This window comes from Arachis ipaensis, chromosome B06 (genome assembly GCF_000816755.2).
Source record: "Arachis ipaensis cultivar K30076 chromosome B06, Araip1.1, whole genome shotgun sequence".
NCBI lineage: Eukaryota > Viridiplantae > Streptophyta > Magnoliopsida > Fabales > Fabaceae > Arachis > Arachis ipaensis.
This window is the reverse complement of record NC_029790.2, coordinates 33,247,859-33,261,283: the sequence shown is the minus strand read 5'-3', so window position 1 is coordinate 33,261,283 and position 13,425 is coordinate 33,247,859. Positions and strand designations below refer to the sequence as shown.

General features: G+C 35.5%; 1 long non-coding RNA gene across 1 annotated transcript in view; it reads right to left on the bottom strand.

Moving 5' to 3' along the window:
- LOC110263955 overlaps window positions 1-6,193 on the bottom strand; it is a 30,145-nt gene extending 23,952 nt beyond the window's left edge. The window contains exon 1 of the long non-coding RNA XR_002349682.1: window positions 6,160-6,193. This is a non-coding gene — a long non-coding RNA (uncharacterized LOC110263955). The remainder of the gene's footprint in view (window positions 1-6,159) is intronic.

Sequence of the window (13,425 nt, the reverse complement as noted above, 5' to 3'; positions counted from 1 at the left end):
TCCTTCTTCAACCTCTGAATCTGATTTTTGCTCAAGTCCCTCAATTTCAGCCAGAAAATACCTGAAATCACAGAAAAACACACAAACTCATAGTAAAGTCCAGAAATGTGAATTTAACATAAAAACTAATGAAAATATCCCTAAAAGTAACTAGATCCTACTAAAAACATACTAAAAACAATGCCGAAAAGTGTATAAATTATCCGCTCATCAATGGCCACCAAGAAAGGAAAGGAGAAAGCTACTCCCAAACCTCCAGCAAGAAGAGGAACTAAAAGAGCACTAGTGGCAGAGCCTTCTTCAACTGCAGTCAAGCCCTCAACAAAAAGAGTTAAGAGGATCATAAAGGTTGACGAAAAGGAGAAAGCCTTTCCAGCAAAGGACACTACGTGATTTTCCAATCGCTACTGTGAGCAGATGTTCCCTATTCTGGCTGAAAGGAGTTACAACAACGAACACCTTCTTATCCTCCCGCCCAATATTGCTACTTTTGTTGAGCCGCAAATTGAACGAAGACAATGGGGTTTCCTACAGAGACAACAAAAGCAGGTCAATCTTTCTTGGGTAGTCGAGTTCTACTCTAACTTCTACCTGCCTACCCTGCAGTCTGTCTTTATCCGTCAGAAGCAAGTCCCCATTACAGAAGAGGCTATTTAACAAGCTTTGAGTCTTCCCCCTTTTTCAGAAGGATTGGACGCTTTTCAAGAAGCTGCACTCAAGCGCCAGATGTACCAATTTGACTGGGAAGCTGTTCTCAGCGTTATCGCACTACCTGGCAGCCGTTGGATCTACGGATACCATCGTACCCGCCCTAAGGGTATATTGGCTTCAGCACTTACCTTGGAGGCTCGCGTATGGGCACAGATCATGTCCCATTACGTCTTTCCGAGCACTCACGAGTCTTACTTCACTGCGGACATGGCCGTTCTACTATGGTGTAGCCTTACAGACCAGCCTCTGAATCTACCAAGACATATCCGGAATGCCATGGGACACGTACAAATTGCGGGCAACTTACCTTTTCCCGCCTTGGTCTCAGATCTTGTCTCAGCAGCCGGAGTTTCCTACAGAGCTGGAGACACCAAAGACATGCTTCCACGGGATGATCAGTATGTTCCCAATGGGAAGTACCTCAGACTTCCAGCAGCCACTACCAGCCTTCCTACTACTCTAGTTGAAGATATTCCTTCTTCAACACCACAAGCACCTACTACTGATGAACTGCTCTAGCAGATAATCCAAAGATTGGATCGGCAAGAACAAAAAGTGAAGTTAAGAGAGCGCCGTCACGAGCGCCGATTCAAACACCTCAAGGAGCTACTCAAAGGATACTTTAATGACTCAGACACCCCGGACTCCACTTCTTTTACCAGCACAGGGAGCCATGATGGTCCCGACTGTGGAGATACTGCAACCAGCCCACCCCTGTTCCTGACAGATGGCAACGAGGACGGTGCAAAGCCTTAAGTGTGGGAAGGTCGGTCAGTACCTGACTTCCGGAGGTAATTTTCCTTCCCTAGCACCAATGAATTAGGATTTTAGTTAGTCTTTCTTTCTTTTATAGAATAGGATAAATTGCATAGTAATAGGTTAGTTGCATGCATGCTCTACTTGATTGAAAAGACAATAAGTTTCTTCTAAGACCCTATCTTTGGAACAAATTTCACTAATTTTTAAAATTTTTATGATAAATCTGCTTGGAGTTGTATTTGGAACATGATGTTTGAGCTAAAAGAACACACAACCTGTGAAGATTTGAGCCTTTATGCATGGTTACACTATTTAACCATGATTAATTTATTCTTGTGTGTTTACTTCTCTATTATTGTAATCTATATTTTGTTTTATCTTATATGTCCAATATTTATTATATTTATATGCTTGCACATGATTAAGGCCATTATTTATTTAAACTCACTCATCCAAATTAAGCCTACCCTTTTCAATTACCTTTTGTTAACCACTTTGAGCCTTTAAATCCCATTTGTTCTATATTTCACCACATTACTAGCCTTAAGCGAAAAAACAATTGTATATCCCAAATTGAATCTTTAGTTAGCTTAAGATAAAATTGTTTGTGCCAGTTAAGTATGGGAAATTGTGGGAACAAAACTTATTAAGGGGATGTATCATGATAATTTAATGGGAATTTGGATACCTACTCATGTGAAACTATAAGAATAAAAAAAATCTATGTGCATTGATAAGCTATATTTATTTTTATGTAAAAAAAAAAGAAATAAATAAATAAGGGGACAAAATTACCCCAATACTGAATTAAGAATTTAAAGATCAATGCACATATAATAAAAATTAAAATAAAACATTGATACATGAGTATGGAATGAAAAAGGGGAACTCTGGGTAGCTAGGTATGAATTCTAAAGTTATGTAAATTATATAGGTTGGGTTGAAGCTTGGGTTAATTAAAGATTCAATTTATAAGCTCACTTGACCATATATGTATCCCTACCCTTACCTTGGCCCTATTACAACCTTGAAAAGACCTCATGATATTTGCATTGGTATAATAAATGTTGTTGATTGGTTAGGAGAAGAACAAAAATTAGAAAGCATGATTAGAGAAGGATAGAGTGATTACCCTATACACTAGAGAGACTAGAGTGTACATACACCATCAGTGAGGGTTCCATGCTTGAATTTCTATGTTCGCTGCTTTCATGAGCTATCCTCTTGCATTTTTATCTGCTCTTACTTTATAAGAATTGAATTAGTGGAATTTGAATTATAAGTGTTTTGAAGAACTTACTTACTTTTGATCAAGTGGACAAGAATCATATAGTTGCATTCATATATATAGGTTGCATTGCATTTCATAGGTTTTACATGTTCTCACTCATTTCATTTATCTCCTTCAATTAAGCATGAGGACATGCTAATGATTAAGTGTGGGGAGGTTGATAAACCACTATTTCATGGTTTATATTGTGTTTAAATTGTGTGGTTTTATCATGATCTTTGCCCACTTATTCATTAAATAAGCATGCATTTATATTTCCTTCCTAAAGATGTTTTATGGTTGAAAACTTGCTTCCTAGAGACTTTTAATTATGTAGTTTATTTCTCCCTTATTCCATTCGATGCCGTGATCTGTGTGTTAAGTGTTTCAGGCTTTATAGGACATGAATGAGTTGGAGATTGGAAGGGAAGCCTGCAAAAATGGAAGGAACACAAGAAATTGAGGAGATGACCAGCGAGAAGTGACGCGGTCGCATGGATGACGCGACCGCATGGAAGAGAGCAATTTGAAGGGACGCGGCCGCATGGATGACGCGACCGCGCGGCAGGGAATAGCACGAGTGACGCGGCCGCATGGGCGACGCGTCCGCGTGGCAAAGCAGAAACGCGAATGACGCGTCCGCATGAGCGACGCGATCGCGTGACGTGCGCGATCTGCATAATTTGCAGATTCGCTGGGGGCGATTTCGGGCCCTATTTTGACCCAGTTTTCGGCCCGGAACAGCAGACTAGAGCCAGAGAACATGCAGAAACCAAAAACAACATTCGTTCTACACGGAGTTTTTAGATCTAGTTTTACTCCTCCTCTAGGTTTTTGCTCTCTATATATTCATAGTTCTTAGGATTTTAGTTTCTTTAGCTTTTTGCATTGGGATATTGAGAAGAGTTATTACCTCATCAAGACTTCGTCATTCTAGTTCGTTTTCTTTACTTGGCTTACTCTTCCATGTTCCTTGCTTTGTTTAATTTTACCATTGAATATTTTTAGGATTATTTAATACAAGGATCACTTTTATTTTTAATTGATTATTTTTAATTTTTATTTATAATGTCGTTCTTTAATTCCTTTTCATATGCTACGAATTTTACCTTTACAATGAGTGAGTAGTTCCCTAACTTGATGAGGAGTTGATTGAAAGGAACCCTTGAGTTGGAAGGTTCAAGAGAAAGATTGCAATTGGGTTATTGTTGGATTGCTCTCTAATTCCTAACACCAATCCTCCCCAGAGTGGATTGGGACTTGTGAATAGAACAGCATTCCAACTTGTTTTACCTCCCTTTACTTAGTAAAGGATAACTAAACGAAATAACTCTCAATTGTCAATTAACCTTAAGAGTGTTCCATCAAGAATAGGGCTTCCATGTAATCAACTCCCAGTCAAGGCTTTTATTTACATTATTCAATTTCATCAATTTAATTTCCTGTTTACTCAACTCAACCCTTTTCAAAAACATCTGATTAATAAAATAGCACCCTTTCCTGCAACTCGTTGGGAGACAACCTGGGATTCATACTCCCAGTATTTTAAATTCAATTTTCTGTGACACCTTTCTAAATTGATAGCATATTTCTGGTGAGATAAGAACTATATTTGCAACGTACATATTTCAACAATTTTTAATTCGCCAAATTCTGCCCACATCAGGCTCACGGTTCAATCCAGAACCAACCAATTTTTATAATCATACACAGCCATTCCGACTCACAACAAAACAGCACTTCCACATTCAACATCATGAATTCATAAAATCGGCATTTAAGCCATAAATCACTTTTTCCCAAATCATTTCACTTTGAAATCAAGTTTCAACTCTTTTCAACCTTGGCTTTAAAGATCTCATTTCTCAAATCATCTCAGGCTTATAAGCCAAATTTACTCAAAGTGAGTTCCCTTTTTAAAATAAAGCCGCTCTCGACATTCTCTTTCCAAAACTTCCAAAACCATGGCAAGTTAAGGATTTATTTCAAAGCATTCAAAATCATCCATTCAACAATGGGATTTTATAACAAAAGTTCCTTGGCAGAGTCCCAAGTCTCTAGGGAGGACAGCATAACTCATTTCGTCAAATTCATTTAAAATCATTAAAACCTTGGCTTTACGATTTGAGTAATAAAATAGGGTTTAAGCCAAACCGAGTCACGTAATCCTTTACTTCTTTCAAAGCCGTTTCCTTTACTTAGGCAAAACCAGCTTTAACCCCCATGATAAATTCTAAAGCATTTCAACTGTTCAAAATTGTTTTAGTCTTGCAAAAATTCAGAATTCAAAGAGTAATTAAAACCTTTCTCAAAACATTTCAAAATGAAACTTGTCACTAGACATTCAGGTTCTTTCAAAGTCATTGAAATTTCTTTAATTGAAACCCCCAAGTCAAATTCAAAGGCATAAACCCTTTTCACATTCAAACAGCTTTAAAGCACAAGTTTCATCTAAATAACTTTCTCCTGAAAGAGATACAATGCCTTTCTTAAGAAGCAAGACTAAATCACAATTTCGTCTTTACTGATTCATTTCGAAAACATGAATCATCCTTTTCTCGATAATTCAAATAAAATAGTAGAAGTCTTTAACTCATCATTTTCCAGACAACATTTCAATAAAGACTCGGATTTTATAGAAATTTCGGCAGTACCTCCCCTAAAACTTGGGCTTTGCCACCCTGTTCGGGTCCCAACTAAACCGTTTCAAAATCTTTTTCAACAGCCCAAAATCCAAAATTAGTTCAAGGCAAGCCAAATCCAACAGTCATCTCAATTCCATATTTCAAGGAAACCGTTTCAAAATCAAATCATTATCAGCCGAATAAACTCATTTCTAAAGCTTTAAAGAAACGGTTCAGTAACAATCATTCATCAAAAACCAGATCATTTAAAGCAAGCTAGGCTAAATTCAAGAGTGGATTCTATTTTTTTCACATTCTCAATAAAATTAACTCAATTCAATTCTCAACGGATTAAACTCGATCTCAAAGCTTTAAAAGAATCAACTTGAAAAGCATTTCGTTTCACAAAACCACACAACAATTCAACCAACAGACGTTCATAACCAACCAAGGCAAATCAAGCCATACATAAGGCCGATACAATCACCAAATACACATTCACTCACATCAGTATCCATGTGTAATAATTCCAATACATAAAATATAGTTTTTGGAAAGCGCCCCTACCTCAAAACGCAAAGTTCCATAATCCAAACGCCTCATAAGTTCTTTTTGCCTCAACTCGAAATCAAAGGCAGCTTCAAAGCACAACCCCACACATTTTCGCAGCAGCATAAACAGCTCTAAATTACAACAAGCAACCTCAGTTACTAAACTCTAAGAACATTAATACCGTAAAGCCTTTAATACAAGTACGGGACACTAACGTAGGGCTTTCGAAACATAATTTCTTACCAGAATAACTACACGAAGCAGCTGCGATTTCGAACAGTCCCCAACAATAGCTCCGGCGGTGGCCAGAAGCTCCGGTGGGTCATCTATAAAAAGCCGCGCAGCATCAAAACCTTCTTAAAATCCAAAATGGCAGAAACCTCAATTAAAACCCTTACCGGAAGAGTTTTCTGGCAATGGCAGCGAGATTCTCCGGCGACCGCAGCAAGGTTCCCCAGCGACAGAAATGGGCGAAAGCTCCAGCGATGCTAACCGAGGCTTGCCGGAGGCAGAAATGGCGGCGATAGCTCCGCACAGTGGGTCACGTTCCCGCACGCGCCACTGGTCCGTATCTCCCACCCTCAACATCGCGCGACCTCTCTTTGTCCTCTGGGCTCCCTCCTCTGCGACGGGAAATGCAGCGACAACCCGGCTCCTCACGCGCGGCGGTCTGGCGCGGTGATGCCGCGACAGAGTCTCCCTCTTCCTCTGTCTAGTTCGGCGACATCAGCAGCGGGACGGACTTGACGGAAAGCAGAACGGTGAGGCTGATCACAGAAGGCGCGACGCCGACGGGCATCACGGCGAAGGGCGACCGCAACAACCCAAGCCCCGCGAAGACGGCAGCGGACCCATTTTTCTGGGCAACGGCAGTAGCGCGGGGTCCCCACTCTGCTTCCTCCTTCCACTGGTGGCAAAACCCTCACTCTCGAATCTCCCCTTTTTCCTGATTCTGTTTCCTTCTTCCACGGAACAAGAAAAGGAACTGTGGGTGCTGCTATGGGTTTCAGGTTTGGTGAACTTAAAAGGGAAGACATGGTAGGGTTTTCGGCTACTGGGATGAAGGCCTTGGGGTTTCATTCTTGAAAAAATTAGGGTTAGGGACATTTCAGTAATTTCAAATGAAATTAGGAAAAATATAGTAATTGAAACCCAATTAAATCCAACACCAACTATATATAAAAAAATACTATTTGTTCATCAATTTCACGTTCTATTTTCAATAAAATGTTCAAATCAAATAATTAAAAATAATATAATTAAACCCCTTTATTTTCTAAAGTAGCAGTATTAATATTCAAAATATTAATTATTTAGTCCAAAATCATATAAAAATCCTTATTATTTCACAACTACCAACTTTATAATTTGAAAATAGAAAATAATCCAATAATTGTAAAATTAGATAAAAATCTCAATTTATTTCAAATTCAATAAATCAAAACTTGCTTTAATTTTCTTTAATAGAGAAATTTCCAAAATTAAAGCTACAGAAACACTGAATTTGAAATTAGCTAATGATAGCCCTTTTTCAAAGGTTTTGGGTTTTACAACATTCGTCCAGATTGCTTTAGACCGTATAAAGATCTTTGCAATTTGACTGAGTATAACCCTTGCGAATATTCATTAGATGGTTTAGATATCTTTAGTCCTTCAGGGACTTTCATATAGATATCCCGATCTAATGAGCCGTATAAATAGGCTGTTACCACATCCATTAAGTGCATATGTAGTTTATGATATGCAGATAAACTGACCAAATAACACAATGTTATCGCATCCACTACAGGGGAATACGTTTCTTCATAATCTATAACGGGCCTTTGTGAAAAACCTTGTGCCACAAGTCGGGCTTTGTAGCACATAATTTCATTTTTCTCATTTCGTTTTCTCACAAATATCCATCGGTATCCAGCAGGTTTTACATCTTCTGGTGTATGGACTATAGGTCCAAAGACTTCACGTTTTGCAAGTGAGTCTAATTCATCCTTCATGGCTTCTTCCCATTTTGGTCAATCATTTTTTTGTCGACATTCTTCGACTGATCTTGGCTCAAGATCCTTACTTTCATGCATGATATTTAATGCCACATTATATGCAAATATTTCATTGAAAACTGTCTTATTTCGGTCCCATTTCTCTCATGTAAAGACATAATTTATCGAGATCTCGTCATTTTTACAATTTTCAGGTACCTTAACGTCTTTTGGCGTTAAAACTATATCAGAATTTTGGACAACTGCAGGTGTCTTTGCTATGTCTTTTTCAACCGGAATAGTATTTACCTCTTTTTTCTTTTGAAGATTTTTGTCTTTGGAACCGACAGGCCTGCCACGCTTCTGGCTTGAATTTGCTTCAGTGGCTACTTGTCCTACTGGGACATCAACTCGAATTGGGACATTTTCCGCTGGTATATAAGATTTGGTTATCCTCTTTGTATCCGAAAATGTATCAGGCAATTCATTTGCTATTCTTTGCAAATGTATAATCTTTTGAACTTCTAGTTCACATTGCCCTGATCGAGGATCTAAATGCATTAACGATGTTGCATTCCAATTAAGTTCCTTTTCAAGAAGCTTATTCTCTCCCCCTAATGTTGGAAACTTGATTCATCAAAATGACAATCCACAAACTGGGCTTTAAATATATCTCTAGTTTGTATCTCAAGATACCTCACTATAGAGGGAGAATCATATCCAACATATATCCCCAATTTTCTTTGGGGTCCCATTTTGGTGCGATTAGGTGCTGCAATGTGAACATATATCGCACACCCAAATATTCTTAAATGGGAAACATTTGGCTGCTGGCCAAAAACTAATTGCATAGGAGAGAACTGATGGTAACTCATTGGCCTTAATCGAATAAGTGTTGCGGCATGTAAAATAGCATGCCCCCAAACCGAGGTTGGGAGATTTTTTCTCATAAGTAAGGGTCTAGCAAGTAATTGGAGGCGCTTAATAAGTGATTCTGCTAACCCATTTTGTGTGTAAACATAAGCTACTGGATGTTCAACACTTATTCCATTAGCCATACAATAAGCATCAAAAGCTTGGGAAGTAAATTCACTAGCATTATCAAGACGAATTGCTTTGATTGGATTTTCTAGAAATTATGCTTTTAATCGAATAATTTGAGCCAGTAATCTCGCAAACGCCAGGTTGCGAGAAGACAATAAGCACACATGTGACCATCTCGAAGATGCGTCTATCAGGACCATAAAATATCTAAAAGATCCATATGGTGGATGAATAGGTCCACATATATCACCTTGAAACCTTTCTAGGAATTCAGGGGAGTCAAATCCAATCTTTACTGGTGATGGCCTTAAAATTAACTTCCCTGAGAACATGCAGCACAACAAAATTCACTAGATTTAAGAATCTTCTGGTTCTTTAGTGAATGACCATGGGAGTTTTCAATAATTTTCCTCATCATAGTTGTTCCCGGATGACCCAATCTATCATGCCAAGTTATGAATTCATTTGGTCTAGTAAACTTCTGGTTTACAATGGCATGTGATTCAATTGCACTAATCTTGGTGTAATATAACTCAGATGAAAGTGAGGGTAATTTTTCTAATATAACTTTCTTATTTGAATCATGAGTTGTGATGCATAAATACTCATGATTTCCCTCATTCATTGTCTCAACATGATATCCATTTCCGCGAATATCTTTGAAACTCAATAAGTTCCTCAGAGACTTAGTAGACAATAGTGCATTATTTATTATAAATTTTATTCCTCCGAGAAACAAAATTATAGCTCTTCCGGAGCCTTCTATCACATTGCCTGAGCCAATAATAGTATTAACACATTCTTCTTTTGGCACCAGATAGGTAAAATATATATCACTTTTGAGAATGGTGTATGAACTTGCGCTATCTACAAGGCATACATCTTCATTATATATCCTTGCCATTTTCTTCAAAGATAAATAATAATAAAATGAGTAGCAATACATGCACAGTCAAATCGAATTCTCGATTGGAATTATTTTTCTAAGAAACACTGCACATAATGTCATATACTTAAAATTTTATTTTAAAACTTGACACATTTAATGATTTCAAAATTCATAAACATTAATATTTCATTATTTATATACATCACATTTGAAACTTAAATACATAGAAAATAAAACTTAACAATAAGTTCTTTACATTACTTATTTACATGGATACATAACAATCCCACATTTTAAACTATTCCATCATTGATCAAATGACCAATATTTCCTTTAGGATCCTCAAAGAAATCAGATACATCATAATGAGTGGTGGAATTTTCAGCATCATTTGAAACAAAATTTGTTTCCTTTCCTTTGTCATCCTTTTTCAAAGATGCTTGGTAAAGATCGACTAGGTGCCTTGGGGTATGATAGGTACGTGACCAATGGCCCTTTCCACCACAACGGAAACACTTATCCTCTGTTGACTTATTTTGCCCAGAATTTCTTTCTATATACCACTTCTGGTGAGATCCTCTCTTTTGAATATAATTCCTTTTCCTTCCATAATTATTCTTGTTATTAAAACCTTTCCATTTACCTCTTCTGGGGTAATGATTTTCCGCATTTACTTCAGGAAATGGGACGGCGCCAGCTGGGCGCGCTTCATGATTCTTTAAAAGCAACTCATTGTTGCGTTCAGCAACAAGAAGGCAAGAAATTAACTCAGAATATTTTTTAAACCCTTTTTCTCGATACTGCTGCTGCAGGAGCACATTCGAGGCATGGAAGGTTGAGAAAGTTTTCTCCAACATATCATGATCAGTTATCTTTTTCCCACATAATTTCATTCGTAAGGTGATTCAAAACATTGCAGAATTATATTCATTTATGGATTTAAAATCCTGCAGACGCAAGTGCGTCCACTCATATCGGGCTTGAGAAAGTATCACCGTCTTTTGATGATTATACCTTTCTTCAAGGTCTTTCCAAAGATCTGTAGGATCTTTTAATGTAAAATATTCATTTTTCAACCCTTCATCAAGATGACGATGAAGAAAAATCATGGCTTTGGCTTTATTCTTTTGGGATGCATTATTTTCAGCCTTAATGGTATCTCCAAGATCCATTGAATCAAGATGGATTTCATCATCTAGTATCCATAATAAATAATTATTTTCAGATATATCAAGAGCATTGAATTCAAGATGGGAGAGCTTCGACATAATGAAAATTTGTTACCTGAGTCTTCCTAAATTTTGATTAGAGTCTCGTGCTGTAACGTGTTGTAAAATAACTAAATAAATAGATAAGGAAGAGGTAACAAATATAAAGTATGGAAATATAATTAGATAGCTCTAGTAGTAATGTTCACTAGAATTACTATATTAATAGATATATTTAATATATTGTGGTAAAGAATATAAGAGAGAGAATAGTATAAGAGAGAGAGTGAAGAATATTTAATATTCTTATTGTTGTGTAACTGTGTGTTACGTACTGAGGTTTAACCTCTATTTATACATGCAAGGAGGCTACCTTTTTTCACTATTATTAAATGCAAGAACTTTGGTAACATAAAACTTCAGTATAAAAAAGGTGAGCCGCCCATGGATATCCATTTCATTCTTATCGTAACAAATAATCACAAATGCTATTCGAATCCGTAGGGTTTTTCTTTTTTTTTGTTTTTCTATCTAAATAAAACAAGAAATAACTATCAACATTATTTTGAAGCAAATAAGCTACTCCACTGTCTTATTCATCCAAATTACTATTTGCAATTACAATTTTTTTTTGGAATTTATTTTTAAATTTTTTAATTTTTTCAAAAATTATTTTATACTTTACTCTCATAATTGATTAGTTCATCTTGTATATATGTATAAAGATAAAAAAAACTCGCATCTGTAAATACTTATAGGAATTATTCGCAATGAGAACCTAACGGAAAACCTATAAAATTCCCATGAAAAAAGGAATCCACCCTCGTGAATAAATGAGAATAGAAGCGGAGATTGACCTACCTGCCTCATGAAGGCCCCGCAAATTTTTTGCAAAAAAATTACTTAAATATTCTTATATAAGTATATGTGTATGTAGTGGCATTTTTTTAGTTTTATCAAGAAGCAAATTAATAATAATGTGCATAATATTTAAATTTTTAAATGCGTCAAGAAAGGAATATTATTATCTAACTATAATCAACCACTAAGAATTGTTATGTTGTTTTGTTGGAAATTTTTTATTTTATTTTATTTTAATTTATATGTTAGAAATTTTGTGTGTATATTGATTATGTTAAATTTGTATTTAGATTTTGTTTTAGTTTAATACATTTAGTTAAATTGTATTAAATTTTATTATGATTGTGTTAATTTTTTCAATTTCTTTTAAAGTTTAATATCAATGAATACCAGGGATATCTACATTCTCAATGGGAGAATATAAATGGAGACCCATAATGAAAATAAGACGAGGATGATAGACATTTTACTAAATAGGAACGTGGAATAATGCAGCGTTTATTTTGTTGGACATGTCCATCACTTAATGGATATAGTACATAGTGGTATGTATCCGTCGTTTGGTTTATTAGACACAATTTTTTTATGGACATAGTGGCACACAAGAGCAAATAAAATACATGTTGTCTCTCTTTTAGCTTGAAATACTAAAACATAACTTATAATACACAAACTTTTTTGATTTTGTCCCTTCTTTTTTCTTTAATTCCCACTTTGTTCATTATTCTCTCTTTTTCAGTGAGTTTTTTGACAGAGATAATATTGACATTTATAATTTATTATTTTGTCCAGTGTATAATTACCAAATAAAGTAAAAATTTTATGTCTTATTATATCTATGTTTTCAATGTTTATGTTCTTATGTCTTTTTCTCAATCCATTCATAAACTAAACGCACTGTAAAAAAGGGATCTCCACTCCCATAAAATCTCATTATTACTATCTCTACATAGATAGATATTTAATCTTCACATGTATAAGATAACATTCCATATAAGTAGTTATTATTAATGGCTAACAAATTAAGATGCAGAAAAATTATATTATCTAATAAAAACAAATGTTAAAAATTATTTTATATATTTTTAAATTTAAAAAACTAAAATATTCAATTTTAAAATTCTCAAAAACTGATCTAAAAAATTATTCAACATTATACAGAGGTTCTTCCGAGGGAACAAGCTTGCGACAAAATGTTCCAATGAGCCTTAGGCACACAATTTTCTTGCGCAACTATTCCTATTGTTATATGAATACCGAGATCATATTTTCGAACAAAAAGTTCTGTCAACAATCATATAAATAACTCATTCGTATAGCACTTGTCACGAAGACATTCTATGTGAATAAATATAATATGACTATTAAAATTTATTATTTTTATTGGTATTTTATTAATACTAAATTTTAAATTAAATTTTAATTATATAAAAATTAAATATATATTAACCTAAAAATTGGGACACTAGAAGTCAAACTCATCAAACATAAGGACTTTTGTTTTGAGGATATAATATATTAGTGCTAATAT